The 13,039-nt window shown below is 43.9% G+C and overlaps 1 protein-coding gene across 2 annotated transcripts in view; it reads left to right on the top strand.

Moving 5' to 3' along the window:
* The window catches only part of LOC123767103 (whirlin), a 379,357-nt gene that overhangs the window by 55,311 nt on the left and 311,007 nt on the right, over positions 1-13,039 (top strand). Inside the window, exon 1 of one of the 2 annotated variants that reach the window (XM_069304868.1) lies at positions 9,221-9,588. The exons of the other annotated variant lie outside the window; for it this stretch is intronic. The gene's annotated coding sequence lies outside the window, so the exon portion shown is untranslated. Of the gene's footprint in view, positions 1-9,220; positions 9,589-13,039 lie in introns of those variants that run through there. 2 annotated transcript variants of the gene reach the window in all.

Here is a 13,039-nt window from a genome sequence, read left to right as displayed (position 1 = left end):
AGGTATGGGCCCCATGCTGGGGCCGCATATTCCAGGATTGGTCTTGCATATGTGGTATACAAGGTTCTGAATGATTCCTTACACAGGTTCCTGAAGGCAGTTCTGTTAGCCAGTCTCGCATACGCTGCAGATGTTATTCTTTTGATGTGGGCTTCAGAAGACAGGTTTGGTGTGATATTAACTCCCAGATCTTTCTCTCTGTCCGTTTCATGAAGGACTTCCTCCCCCATTCGGTATCCTGTGTCTGGCCTCCTGTTTCCACTGCTTAGTTTCATTACCTTACATTTACTCGTATTTATATTTAATTAATATTTAAGTTCTATGTGATTTTTTTATCAATAAAATTAATGAAACAGAATTTATTAATTACCTGTTCTCAACTATTTAACACAAATATGATATTCAATTGACATGAAAATATCCTGTCTTTATGCAGGCGATGAGTCACAATAACGAGGCTAAAGTATGATGACCAGACCACACACTGGAATGTGAAGGGACGACGACGTTTCGGTCCGTCCTGGACCATTCTCACAATCGACTTGAGAATGGTCCAGGACGGACCGAAACGTCGTCGTCCCTTCACATTCTAGTGTGTGGTCTGGTCATCATCCTGTCTTTCATGGCTACTGAATATCATATTTGTGTTAAATAGCTGATAATAGATAATTAATAAATCCTTTCGTTAATTTTATTACGTCCGCTTTCTCCAATATTCACCACTCGAACAACTAACGTTCTTTTCAATTACTAAAACGAGTTTTGATAAATATTGTCGCAACATAATTTAAAAAAAGAACGTCAGGTGACCCCAAAAATATGACAGAAATGTCTCAGACTGCCGGACCCAGACGGGTCATAGCCTAGTATGGCAAATAGAGAAGATAAACAGTAATCACAATTAGCCTAAAAGGAGCTTTCGCGGGCAACTATAGTGCTATCTTGAGGTTATCTTGAGATGATTTCGGGGCTTTAGTGTCCCCGCGGCTAGGTCCTCGACCAGGCCTCCACCCCCAGGAAGCAGCCCGTGACAGCTGACTAACTCCCAGGTACCTATTTTACTGCTAGGTAACAGGTTGCATTAGGGTGAAAGAAACTCTGTCCATCGTTTCTTGCCGGCCCGGGATCGAACCACAGGATCACGCGACCAGCGTTCTGTCCGCTCAGCCACCGGCTCCCTCAAAGTTGGCATTATGTCTTATCTTTTGGGATTGAGAACTCTTTGTTCCTTGTGTCTATGTACCGATTTTTGACGTCTTTCGCTTTTCAAAACATAAATAATTTTGCAGCACAAGTACACCTGCCTACATTAGTGTGCAGTTTTGAAATCAGTTATGAAAAGTATTATCATCAAAACTAAATGTATTATCATCAAAACTAAATGTATTATCATCAAAACTAAATGTATTATCATCAAAACTAAATGTATTATCATCAAAACTAAATGTATTATCAAAACTAAATGTATTATCAAAACTAAATGTATTATCAAAACTAAATGTATTATCATCAAAACTAATGTTAAATCTGAGCGTCTTTTCAAACAATTTGGTGAGGATAAAAATGGTGACTACATACGACTAATGGTGCACCAGCGGTGAGATCAGCTCTCACAGGGAAATGCTTTGATAAGATTCATTGAACTATATAATTTTCTTAGTGTGTTTTAAAAGATAAACGTGAAATGAAACTCTTCCAAACAGTTGATGGTAAAACATTATGAGTTATTTAACAGATATCTTTAATAAACAAAACCTGAATATATTAAAAAAATGACTGCAAGGAGCAAGTAAAATCCTTAATGATGCAAAGGTTAAGATTTTTGCCTTCATTCGATTTCTGCAGTTATGACAAAAGAAAGTTTTATACAAAAAAATTAAAAAAATTCTGGGCTAACTAGGGGCCTGACAGCTGAGTGGACAACGCGAGGGATTCGTAGTCTTGAGGTTCCGGGTTCGATCCCCGGTGGAGGCGGAAACAAATGGGTAGTTTCTTTCACTCTGATGCCTCTGTTCACTTAGCAGTGAATAGGTACCTGGTAGTTAGACAGCTGCTACGGGCTGCTTCCTGGGGGTGTGTAACAAAAAGGAGGCCTGGTCGAGGACCGGGCCGCGGGGACGCTAAGCCCCGAAAATATCTCAAGATAACTAAGTGAGAAGTTCCTGATCACCTGAGCAAAGTGGTCTGTGAATTTAATGAAAGATTTTCCAATTTGAAAAATATTTGTTCCCCACTTTGGATAACTCGGCCAATGTTTCCCACCTTGGATAACTCGGCCAATGTTTCCCACCTTGGATAACTCGGCCAATGTTCCCCACCTTGGATAACTCGGCCAATGTTCCCCACCTTGGATAACTCGGCCAAAGCTGGTGGATTTAAATATGGTGGCTTTGCAATACCAGAAAGAATTATCGCACCTGCCAAACGATGATTCAATTAAAACCTTATTTATAATCAAAGGAACAAGTGCGAGGTTTCGCGATGAAACAAAATCATCCAAACGCAAGGTAATTAACAGGAAAATTGCCTATTGCCGTTCCCGAGTTCATATTAGGTTGAATGTGGGTTATTGATGTAAGTGATTTAGTGTTAAAAATAATTAAAAAAATCGACTGGATATTACAAATCGTGTTTTTTTTTTAATATTACAATTTATTAAATTTCCACTTCAGATCAAAACTATTTGCAGCAGACACTTAGCGTAAGGACGCATTCATGTTAATTATATTTTCCAAAATTGAGATAATTTTGTGTATGCTCCCAAGCTCAATGTCATTTATTAGAACTTGTAATGTATTCCATCAAGTTTATTTTATTGATTGCCATTTTCTGTTGTTGAACTGTCATTTATTATTGTTCTTTTTCTTAATGTATTGCAATATAAATATATTTTATTTATTGTAATATGAATCATACCTTTTATTGTATTCTTTCGTTCAGGTTTGAATTTCACGGTGTAAATAGGACTTGAAGTTGAAACTCAATTTTCCCGACGGCATTAGGGAGACCTATTTTTGTTTGTTGGCTCCTGAACCTAGGGGGGGGGGCCCATGGGTGCACAGGTGGGTCATGGGTGCTCAGGTGGGGGCATGGGTGCTCAGGTGGGGGCATGAGTGCTCAGGTGGGGGCATGAGTGCTCAGGTGGGGGCATGAGTGCTCAGGTGGGGGCATGGGTGCACAGGTGGGGAGCATGGGTGCTCAGGTGGGGAGCATGGGTGCTCAGGTGGGAGCATGGGTGCTCAGGTGGGGAGCATGGGTGCTCAGGTGGGGGCATGGGTGCTCCGGTTGGGTCATGGGTAAAAAAAATGTTAGGAAAACACTGCTGTAAAAGAACTGAAACACTCATGATTATTTCAACATTTCCACGTTATATCTCTATAAGCATGTCTGTCACAGTATAAATAAACTGATCTCTGTCAGCCACATCACAAGTCTTCCTGTCACAGGCGAATATATGGAAGTTCCTCTGTTGGAGCTGAGCTGATTTTTAAAACATAATAAAATAGTTTGCTCCCCGGGCATCATGGCCAGGAGCCGGCCGGATTTACACTCCTGTGTTCCCCATTGCTGCTGCGTTCACTCGGCCCAAAGCGTTCAGCCCTTGGCCAGTATTCCAGACTGGAACCTCTCACTTACGGTTGTAACGTGCCGGCTACTGCATCAATGCTCTCTCTCTCTCTCTCTCTCACACGCAGCAAGCTGTGGGGCCTGGTAGCCTAATGGATAGCGCGCAGAACTCGAAATTCTGTGGCGCGGGTTCGATTCCCGCACCAGGCAGAAACAAATGGGCAAAGTTTCTTTCACCCTGAATGCCCCTATTACCTAGCAGTAAATAGGTACCTGGGAGTTAGTCAGCTGTCACGGGCTGCTTCCTGGGGAGTGTGTGTGTGGTGTGGAAAAAAAAAAGAAAAAAAATAGTAGTTAGTAAACAGTTGATTGACAGTTGAGAGGCGGGCCGAAAGAGCAAAGCTCAATCCCCGCAAACACAACTAGGTGAATACACACACACACACACACACACACACACACACACACACACACACACACACACACACACACACACACACACACAGCTTGGTATTCCCTGGTTTACAGCCACACCCACCACAGCGCAGCAAGCTGGGAATTCATTAGTTTCAGGGGATCCCTTAAACCCACTTAAACCACTGGCCTCCGCCTCGTTAAACCCAGATGTGACACAAGGGAAGAAGCCATTAAATCATTTAGCGCAATAGGTGGTAATTAAAACACCTGAGTTAAAATGACAATTGGCTCTTTGGATGAAGGTGGTTGACTGTTCGTTAAAGGGTTCGTTAAGGATGATTCATCCATGTAATCTCGGGCTTTAATTGTTGCTTTGTCTGTTATCTCAGCTTTTATCGGTTTGTTTGGGTTCTGTTAAAAAAAAAAAAGCTCTTTACCTCTGTTCATTGTGGAAAAGCTACTTTTTCACGTTATGAATCAGTAATATTTTTTTAATTGTGTTTACCTTTTTATGACAACTTAAATGACAACAATATTATTGAATGTCTCAATCATTCAATAATAAAAAAAATTAATTATGTTGACTTTTTATGACTACTTTTTAATTATAACAACTTTTTTCAGTGATGTTTTCCATCGTCAGATAACACTTCTGCTTAAACAGTTCTTTCTGACGTCTCAGGGACTTACTTGTGCCTCGGGCATCCATCCACGTTCTCTCCTTATACTGTGTCTTGCTTTAAACATTGTTGCTCTGTCTACTTGTCTTAATTCCTCTCGAGACTCTTCAGTGTGGTTGCAGACGATGAGTCACAATAACGTGGCTGAAGATATGATGAACCACACATTAGAAGATGAGGAGACGAGAACGTTTCGGTCCGCCTTGGATCATTATCAAGCCGTGTGATATGGTCCAGGACGGACCGAAAGGCCGTCGGTTCTTTCCTTGATGTGTAGTGTAGTCATTATTTTATGTAGTGATCATGTCTCCCCCTGTTCCTTTTTTTCTTCTAGTGTGATGAGGTTCACTTCCCTTAATCATTCTTCGTGGTTCAAATTCTTATTTAAGGAACGAACCTCGTTACATATCTAAGATGATTTTCTTGTCTCTGGGGTCTTGTCTCTTGGGTCTTGTCTCTTGGGTCTTGTCTCTGGGGGTCTTGTCTCTGGGGGTCTTGTCTCTTGGGTCTTGTCTCTGGGGGTCTTGTCTCTGGGGTCTTGTCTCTTGGGTCTTGTCTCTTGGGTCTTGTCTCTTGGGTCTTGTCTCTGGGGGTCTTGTCTCTGGGGTCTTGTCTCTTGGGTCTTGTCTCTGGGGGCCTTGTCTCTGGGGGCCTTGTCTCTGGGGGCCTTGTCTCTGGGGGTCTTGTCTCTTGGGCCTTGTCTCTGGGGGCCTTGTCTCTGGGGGTCTTGTCTTTGGGGGTCTTGTCTCTGGGGGCCTTGTCTCTGGGGGTCTTGTCTCTGGGGGTCTTGTCTCTGGGGTCTTGTCTCTGGGGGTCTTGTCTCTGGGGGTCTCGTCTCTGGGGTCTTGCCTCTGGGGGTCTTGCCTCTGGGGGTCTTGTCTCTGGGGGTCTTGTCTCTGGGGGTCTTGTCTCTGGGGTCTTGTCTCTGGGGGTCTCGTCTCTGGGGGTCTCGTCTCTGGGGTCTTGCCTCTGGGGGTCTTGCCTCTGGGGGTCTTGTCTCTGGGGGTCTTGTCTCTGGGGGTCTTGCCTCTGGGGGTCTTGTCTCTGGGGGTCTTGTCTCTGGGGGTCTTGTCTCTGGGGTCTTGTCTCTGGGGGTCTTGTCTCTGGGGGTCTCGTCTCTGGGGTCTTCCCTCTGGGGGTCTTGTCTCTGGGGGTCTTGTCTCTGGGAGTCTTGTCTCTGGGGGGTCGTGTCTCTGGGGGTCTTGTCTCTGGGGGTCTTGTCTCTGGACCCTCAGATCTTTCTCCTGCTCTGAGATAGGATTTTATTTTCCTTTCGTCGTATATTGTTCCTGTTATCGTCTTGTTCCTGTGAACTTCGTTCCTGTTATCTTCTTGCTCCTGTGATTTTCTTGCTCCTGTTATCTTCTTGCTCCTGTTATCTTCTTGTTCCTGTGATCTTGTTCCTACTCTTATATTCATAAGAGTAGGAATGCCTTTTTCAGGCTTAAATTCAAGTAGTCACCTTTCAGACCATCTTTGAGGGTTGTCTAAATCTTCTTGGTTTCTCTTATATCATTCATGTGTACTAACTCTCCTCATTATCTTTCCATTGTCAGCAAACATGGATAATGTTCGCTATCAGATCATTACCGTATATGAAGAACAGGACAGGTCCCAGTCCTGAGCCTTGTGACACCCTGCTCGTGATCTCTCATAGTTCTGATTTCTTATAACTGAGGCACTTTGTTTCCTATCAGAAAGGTACTCCTTTTATCCCATCCGAGTACTCTCCCAGTTACTAAACATTTTGATGTTTAGTAACTCAGTTCGATTTCTCTAGATGTTTTGTGATTTCCCACAGCTTCTGGTGTAGACCAATCCACACACTAGAAAATGAAGGGACGACGACGTTTCGGTCCGTCCTGGACCATTCTCAAGTCGATTGGATTCCTTGACTAATCGACTTGAGAATGGTCCAAGACGGAACAAAACGTCGTCGTCCCTTCATTTTCTAGAGTGTGGATTGGTTAACATACTTCAGCCACGTTACTGTGACTCATCGCCAGCTTCTGATGTACTTTGCATGCAGTGCTTGCTTGTGACAACGATCTCAAGTTTAACTGTGTACACAGTTCTTTTACTAAATCAGTCCCCGTGGTGTAGTGGTAAGACACTCGCCTGGCGTTCCGCGAGCGCTATGTCATGGGTTCGTATCCTGGCCGGGGAGGATTTACTGGGCGCAATTCCTTAACTGTAGCCTCTGTTTAACGCAACAGTAAAATGTGTACTTGGATGAAAAAACGATTCTTCGCGGCGGGGATCGTATTCCAGGGACCTGCCCGAAACGCTACACGTACTAGTGGCTCTACAAGAATGTAACAACTCTTGTATATATCTCAAAAAAAAATCCTTTTAAATTCATTGCGAGATCTCGTTAGGGATTTTACGTTCTCTAACACTACCGGTTCCTTCACTTTTTTTCTGCTCGACAGTTTAAGTCAGGTGTATATTGTTGTTTCCCCGTGAAATCTCGTTCTCTTTTATTTAGTCAGACAAACTGGACATTTATAAACATTTTCGATTGATGTATCTGGGGTTAGAAGCTTAGGCTGGTCCTTCGTCTTGGTAGCTTCGTCGTCCTCATATCATTTCTCCACATTCGTCCTTAAAGCCTTATCCATTCTTACCTCGTTGTCCTGTAGATATGATATTAACATCACAACTACTATCACCACCATTGCTACCATAACCACCCCGTACTTCAATCACCATCGGCATTACCACCGTTGATATCACCACTATTACTACTACTACCACAACCACTACTAACACTACAACCACCTCAACCAACACTGACACCAACAGCAACACAACCAATGTGGAAAACTAGGCCAGTTTTACTAATCCTGTGAAATGTTTCTGCGCTTAGTTCAATGATTTCACCGCTCACCGAGCAAGCTGATTCACCAAAAAAAAAAAAATGCCATCTATATTGCTTCAGCTATGAAACAGCGTTTCACTGATTCGTAAGTGTAAAGTAACAATTACTACATTTATCGTATATTCAGCACCACAGGTATGGACACTTTTGGAGCGGTATTTCAACTCAAAAAGGAACTTTTCAACTCGACAAGGAACCTATGCTTACCCAACCAGGAACCTATACTTTTCAACACAACCAGGAACCTATACTTTTCAACACAACCAGACACCTATACTTTTCAACACAACCAGACACCTATACTTTTCAACACAACCAGACACCTATACTTTTCAACACAACCAGACACCTATACTTTTCAACACAACCAGGAACCTATACTTTTCAACACAACCAGGAACCTATACTTTTCAACACAACCAGACACCTATACTTTTCAACACAACCAGGAACCTATACTTTTCAACACAACCAGGAACCTATACTTTTCAACACAACCAGGAACATATACTTATACGTACTCAACCGCCATACTTGCTGTATGGTGATTGTGTATACCTCCTAGCGAAAGCCTTTCTGTGCTTAAGAAACAATCATTGACCCACACAAATTTTGAATGGTAACTGAACAAGATCCGGCTTAGCTGTGCTGTGGTATAAGCCGGATGCTGCGGTATAAGCCGGATATAGCATCAGCTGCGGTTTTGTTCCTGCTTGAATTGGCTGCAGAGCTCCTGACTCATCTACACTGTTTTAAAGACACTGGTTATCCGGTCTGTTGGATAGCAACAGCCGCAGTTGTTTGGCATGCTGATTGGAAAGATTTAGTTGGTATGAGACGGGGAGGGAGGGTTTCTCTCCGGTTTCCTTAAGGCGAGGACCGAGAGCTGGAGTCTTGCCTAGTCGGGACGGTGGAGACAGGTTGATGGCCACACGTCCTCTTAGTACCCTTGGTCAAGCGAGTGAGGTGTGTGTGTGTGTGTGTGTGTGTGTGTGTGTGTGTGTGTGTGTGTGTGTGTGTGTGTGTGTGTGTGTGCGTGTGTGTGTGTGCGTGTGTGTGTGTGTGTGTGTGTGTGTGTATATGTGTGTAATATTGACAATTGTGTACCCACCTTCACAACATAGTCACTTGCTTAGCTAGTGAACTGTGGGGGTCAGTTCCTATGGGGTGCATAATAAATAAATAAATGAATGAAAATGAATGCTGTGCATTCACCGCTGGGGAGTGGGGGGGGGGGGGCACATCCTCACTATATAACCGATTCATTATTTATTACTTTTTTATTTAAGTAAAGTTATATATGTTCTATTCTTGTGGTTGTAATTCGCATTTGAGACAGATTTGAGATTAAATGTGTATTTAAAGTAAATAAGAAAAGTAATTGTAAATTATTTCTAATGTCTACACAGTGTGGAGTTTTAACGCTAATCACCAATTAACGATCTAATTTTAATAGTATTACTCCCACACCACCACAACCACAATTACCATCAACAGCGCCACTACCACCACAATTTCAACTGTCACCACAATCTCACCTTTCGCCACCATCACCACCATTGCAGGAGTTTGTAATGCATAATAATTCCGTAAAGGCGAGAGTTGGTGGAGCCACCGTGGAGGGCGGGGATGTTTCGCTGAGCTCCTGAACTGGTAGTTTGAGCTGTTCGCTGAAGTTTGTTGATGTCTGCGGCCTGCCAGTCGTGGCTTGACGGGGGCAGGGCTCGGCAGTGGGGTCCGCTGCCAGTGTGGAGTGGGGCTGTAACACAGTGGAGGTGTGGAGGTATACAAGTCGAACGCCTCCACCTTGGTGAACATCGCCCTATTCCTCGAGATTGTAGACGTCGCTGGTGTCCTGCTTCTTGCGAAAGGGGTGGTGTTGGTGAGGTTGGTCTTCCTGCGCTGTTCGGTCTTCCTGCGCTGTTCGGTCTTCCTGCGCTGTTCGGTCATTCTGCGATGTTCGGTCTTACTGCGCCGTCTCGTGGCTGCCTCCACCAATATGAGGGAGCGAGTGTTGCCACTGCCTGGGGTTAAATTTGTAAGGTATGAATATGTTTATTCTCTTATATTATATATGCATTGACTTTTTTTTTTAAAGATTCTTATGTAGTTGCTATCAAAATATTAATAGTAAGCAGTAGGTCATACTCCCTGGTAGAATGGCAAATGTGACTCCTATTGGATTCGAACCCAGTTTAAAGATTATCACTAATCTTAAGACACATTTTAAGCCAAATATGTATTATATAAATGGTTTCGGTAAGAAAATAAACATTTTAAAGCATAATGTCGTGATCAAGTTACTTATTGGCAGCGCCAACAAAATATTATGTTTTGTAGAAAATTTAAAAAAAAATTATCACGGCAACATGGATATATTCCCGGGTACAGAACGACGGATATCGTGTATTAAAGCTATCAAGTACAGTGTTGGCTGACTAAACTACACTTTTAAGAAAAATTGCATTTTGTTGCATGTTCAACTAACCGACCGACTGCTGATTGGTGTTGGATATGCAACCTGTCCTCCCACAAAGAACGTCGCTTTTCGCTCGTATGCGTTACATAAGGCCAAAAATTGTCGTAGTAGAAAATGGAAGCGGCTGGCCAAAACAATGACGTACTGCCCCGTTTTCTGTTTTGGGTCCTCAAGTTGATTAGGATAAGGACACTTTAAAATGATCGTTTCCTTGGCGTTGGGAGGTCTTAGGAGGATGGGCTGGGATATCTCTAATATCTCTACGCCTAAAATTTGAAAATGCGAATGTTTGAGATATTTTAATCCAGTATGGGTATAAGAGACATGACTTTGAATAAACCTAACTATTTGCATTAAAAATCCACAAAGGGCTGTTTATATATGCTACTTCGACCAAAAATTTACTTATGGGTACCATCCTTTCGTAGGGAAAAATGTAAGTGTGTTTTAGCGTTTATAAAACGGTTCGAAAACGTGATAATTTCGCCTGTTAGTTAAAAATTGATGGATGAACTGCAATTTGCCAAGAATGTGATTCTTCCAGGACTGCAAATGGCATGGCAAAATGTCATGAATGCAATTTGCCTGAGGTTAGGTTAAAGACAAATATATTGATTATAATGATTGGACTACCGAAAAACCTAAACGTACCATAATTTATTAGCAAAAATCATGTGACATGAGTTAACGAATGTTTTTAGATAAGTTGAAAATACAGGAAAAGACAATGGAGGGGAGGGGAGGGGGTTATTTCTGGTAAAATCTATATTCGCCTAAGAATACAGAGCGTTGTTGAAGCTTCAATTGATTAAAAGGTTACCTTAACCACTTGACCAACCGTGACCGTGCAAAAGACGTTGGTTCGCATTTGTGTTGCTCACGTGGCCACAGAAAGTGAGGTGATTCGATGAATTATACAGACATATTAGCGGGTTGTATGTCGATTTGTGTGTGCAATGTTGCACGCAAATGCCTTCTTCCACTTGACCAAGCAAGACGTGAGCCAGATGTCCAAGATCCAGGGTGTGGCTTATCGAATAAGGGATCCTTATCCGCGAGCTTCGCCTGGGTGTCGAACCACGTTGGTCGTGGTAGTCCCTCAAAGCTAAGGGGTGAACTAGAGGCAGTTCATTTAAGTTCCCTCTACAACCAATTCATTTGAGAATTGATTGTAGACTAGCACTCTCATACTATTGGTTCTATATAGTACGAATCTTAGGAGCAGGTCATTTGAGACAGTATTTCAAGTAGATTAGCGTGGATCTATCAGGTAGATTAGCGTGGATCTATCAGGTAGATTAGCGTGGATCTATCAGGTGGATTAGCGTGGATCTATCAAGTGGATTAGCGTGGATCTATCAAGTGGATTAGCGTGGATCTATCAAGTGGATTAGCGTGGATCTATCAAGTGGATTAGCGTGGATCTATCAGGTGGATTAGCGTGGATCTATCAGGTGGATTAGCGTGGATCTATCAGGTGGATTAGCGTGGATCTATCAGGTGGATTAGCGTGGATCTATCAGGTGGATTAGCGTGGATCTATCAGGTGGATTAGCGTGGATCTATCAGGTGGATTAGCGTGGATCTATCAGGTGGATTAGCGTGGATCTATCGGGTGGATTAGCGTGGATCTATCGGGTGGATTAGCGTGGACCTATCGGGTGGATTAGCGTGGATCTATCGGGTGGATTAGCGTGGATCTATCGGGTGGATTAGCGTGGATCTATCGGGTGGATTAGCGTGGATCTATCGGGTGGATTAGCGTGGATCTATCGGGTGGATTAGCGTGGATCTATCGGGTGGATTAGCGTGGATCTATCGGGTGGATTAGCGTGGATCTATCGGGTGGATTAGCGTGGATCTATCGGGTGGATTAGCGTGGATCTATCGGGTGGATTAGCGTGGATCTATGGGTGGATTAGCGTGGATCTATCGGGTGGATTAGCGTGGATCTATCGGGTGGATTAGCGTGGATCTATCGGGTGGATTAGCGTGGATCTATCGGGTGGATTAGCGTGGATCTATCGGGTGGATTAGCGTGGATCTATCGGGTGGATTAGCGTGGATCTATCGGGTGGATTAGCGTGGATCTATCGGGTGGATTAGCGTGGATCTATCGGGTGGATTAGCGTGGATCTATCGGGTGGATTAGCGTGGATCTATCGGGTGGATTAGCGTGGATCTATCGGGTGGATTAGCGTGGATCTATCGGGTGGATTAGCGTGGATCTATCGGGTGGATTAGCGTGGATCTATCGGGTGGATTAGCGTGGATCTATCGGGTGGATTAGCGTGGATCTATCGGGTGGATTAGCGTGGATCTATCGGGTGGATTAGCGTGGATCTATCGGGTGGATTAGCGTGGATCTATCGGGTGGATTAGCGTGGATCTATCGGGTGGGATTAGCGTGGATCTATCGGGTGGATTAGCGTGGATCTATCGGGTGGATTAGCGTGGATCTATCGGGTGGATTAGCGTGGATCTATCGGGTGGATTAGCGTGGATCTATCGGGTGGATTAGCGTGGATCTATCGGGTGGATTAGCGTGGATCTATCGGGTGGATTAGCGTGGATCTATCGGGTGGATTAGCGTGGATCTATCGGGTGGATTAGCGTGGATCTATCGGGTGGATTAGCGTGGATCTATCGGGTGGATTAGCGTGGATCTATCGGGTGGATTAGCGTGGATCTATCGGGTGGATTAGCGTGGATCTATCGGGTGGATTAGCGTGGATCTATCGGGTGGATTAGCGTGGATCTATCGGGTGGATTAGCGTGGAATCTATCGGGTGGATTAGCGTGGATCTATCGGTGGATTAGCGTGGATCTATCGGTGGATTAGCGTGGATCTATCGGGTGGATTAGCGTGGATCTATCGGGTGGATTAGCGTGGATCTATCGGGTGGATTAGCGTGGATCTATCGGGTGGATTAGCGTGGATCTATCGGGTGGATTAGCGTGGATCTATCGGGTGGATTAGCGTGGATCTATCGGGTGGATTAGCGTGGATCTATC

The sequence above is a fragment of the Procambarus clarkii genome, chromosome 53 (genome assembly GCF_040958095.1).
Source record: "Procambarus clarkii isolate CNS0578487 chromosome 53, FALCON_Pclarkii_2.0, whole genome shotgun sequence".
Lineage (NCBI taxonomy): Eukaryota > Metazoa > Arthropoda > Malacostraca > Decapoda > Cambaridae > Procambarus > Procambarus clarkii.
Note: the sequence above shows the minus strand (reverse complement) of the source record. Positions and strands in the feature narration are given on the sequence as shown.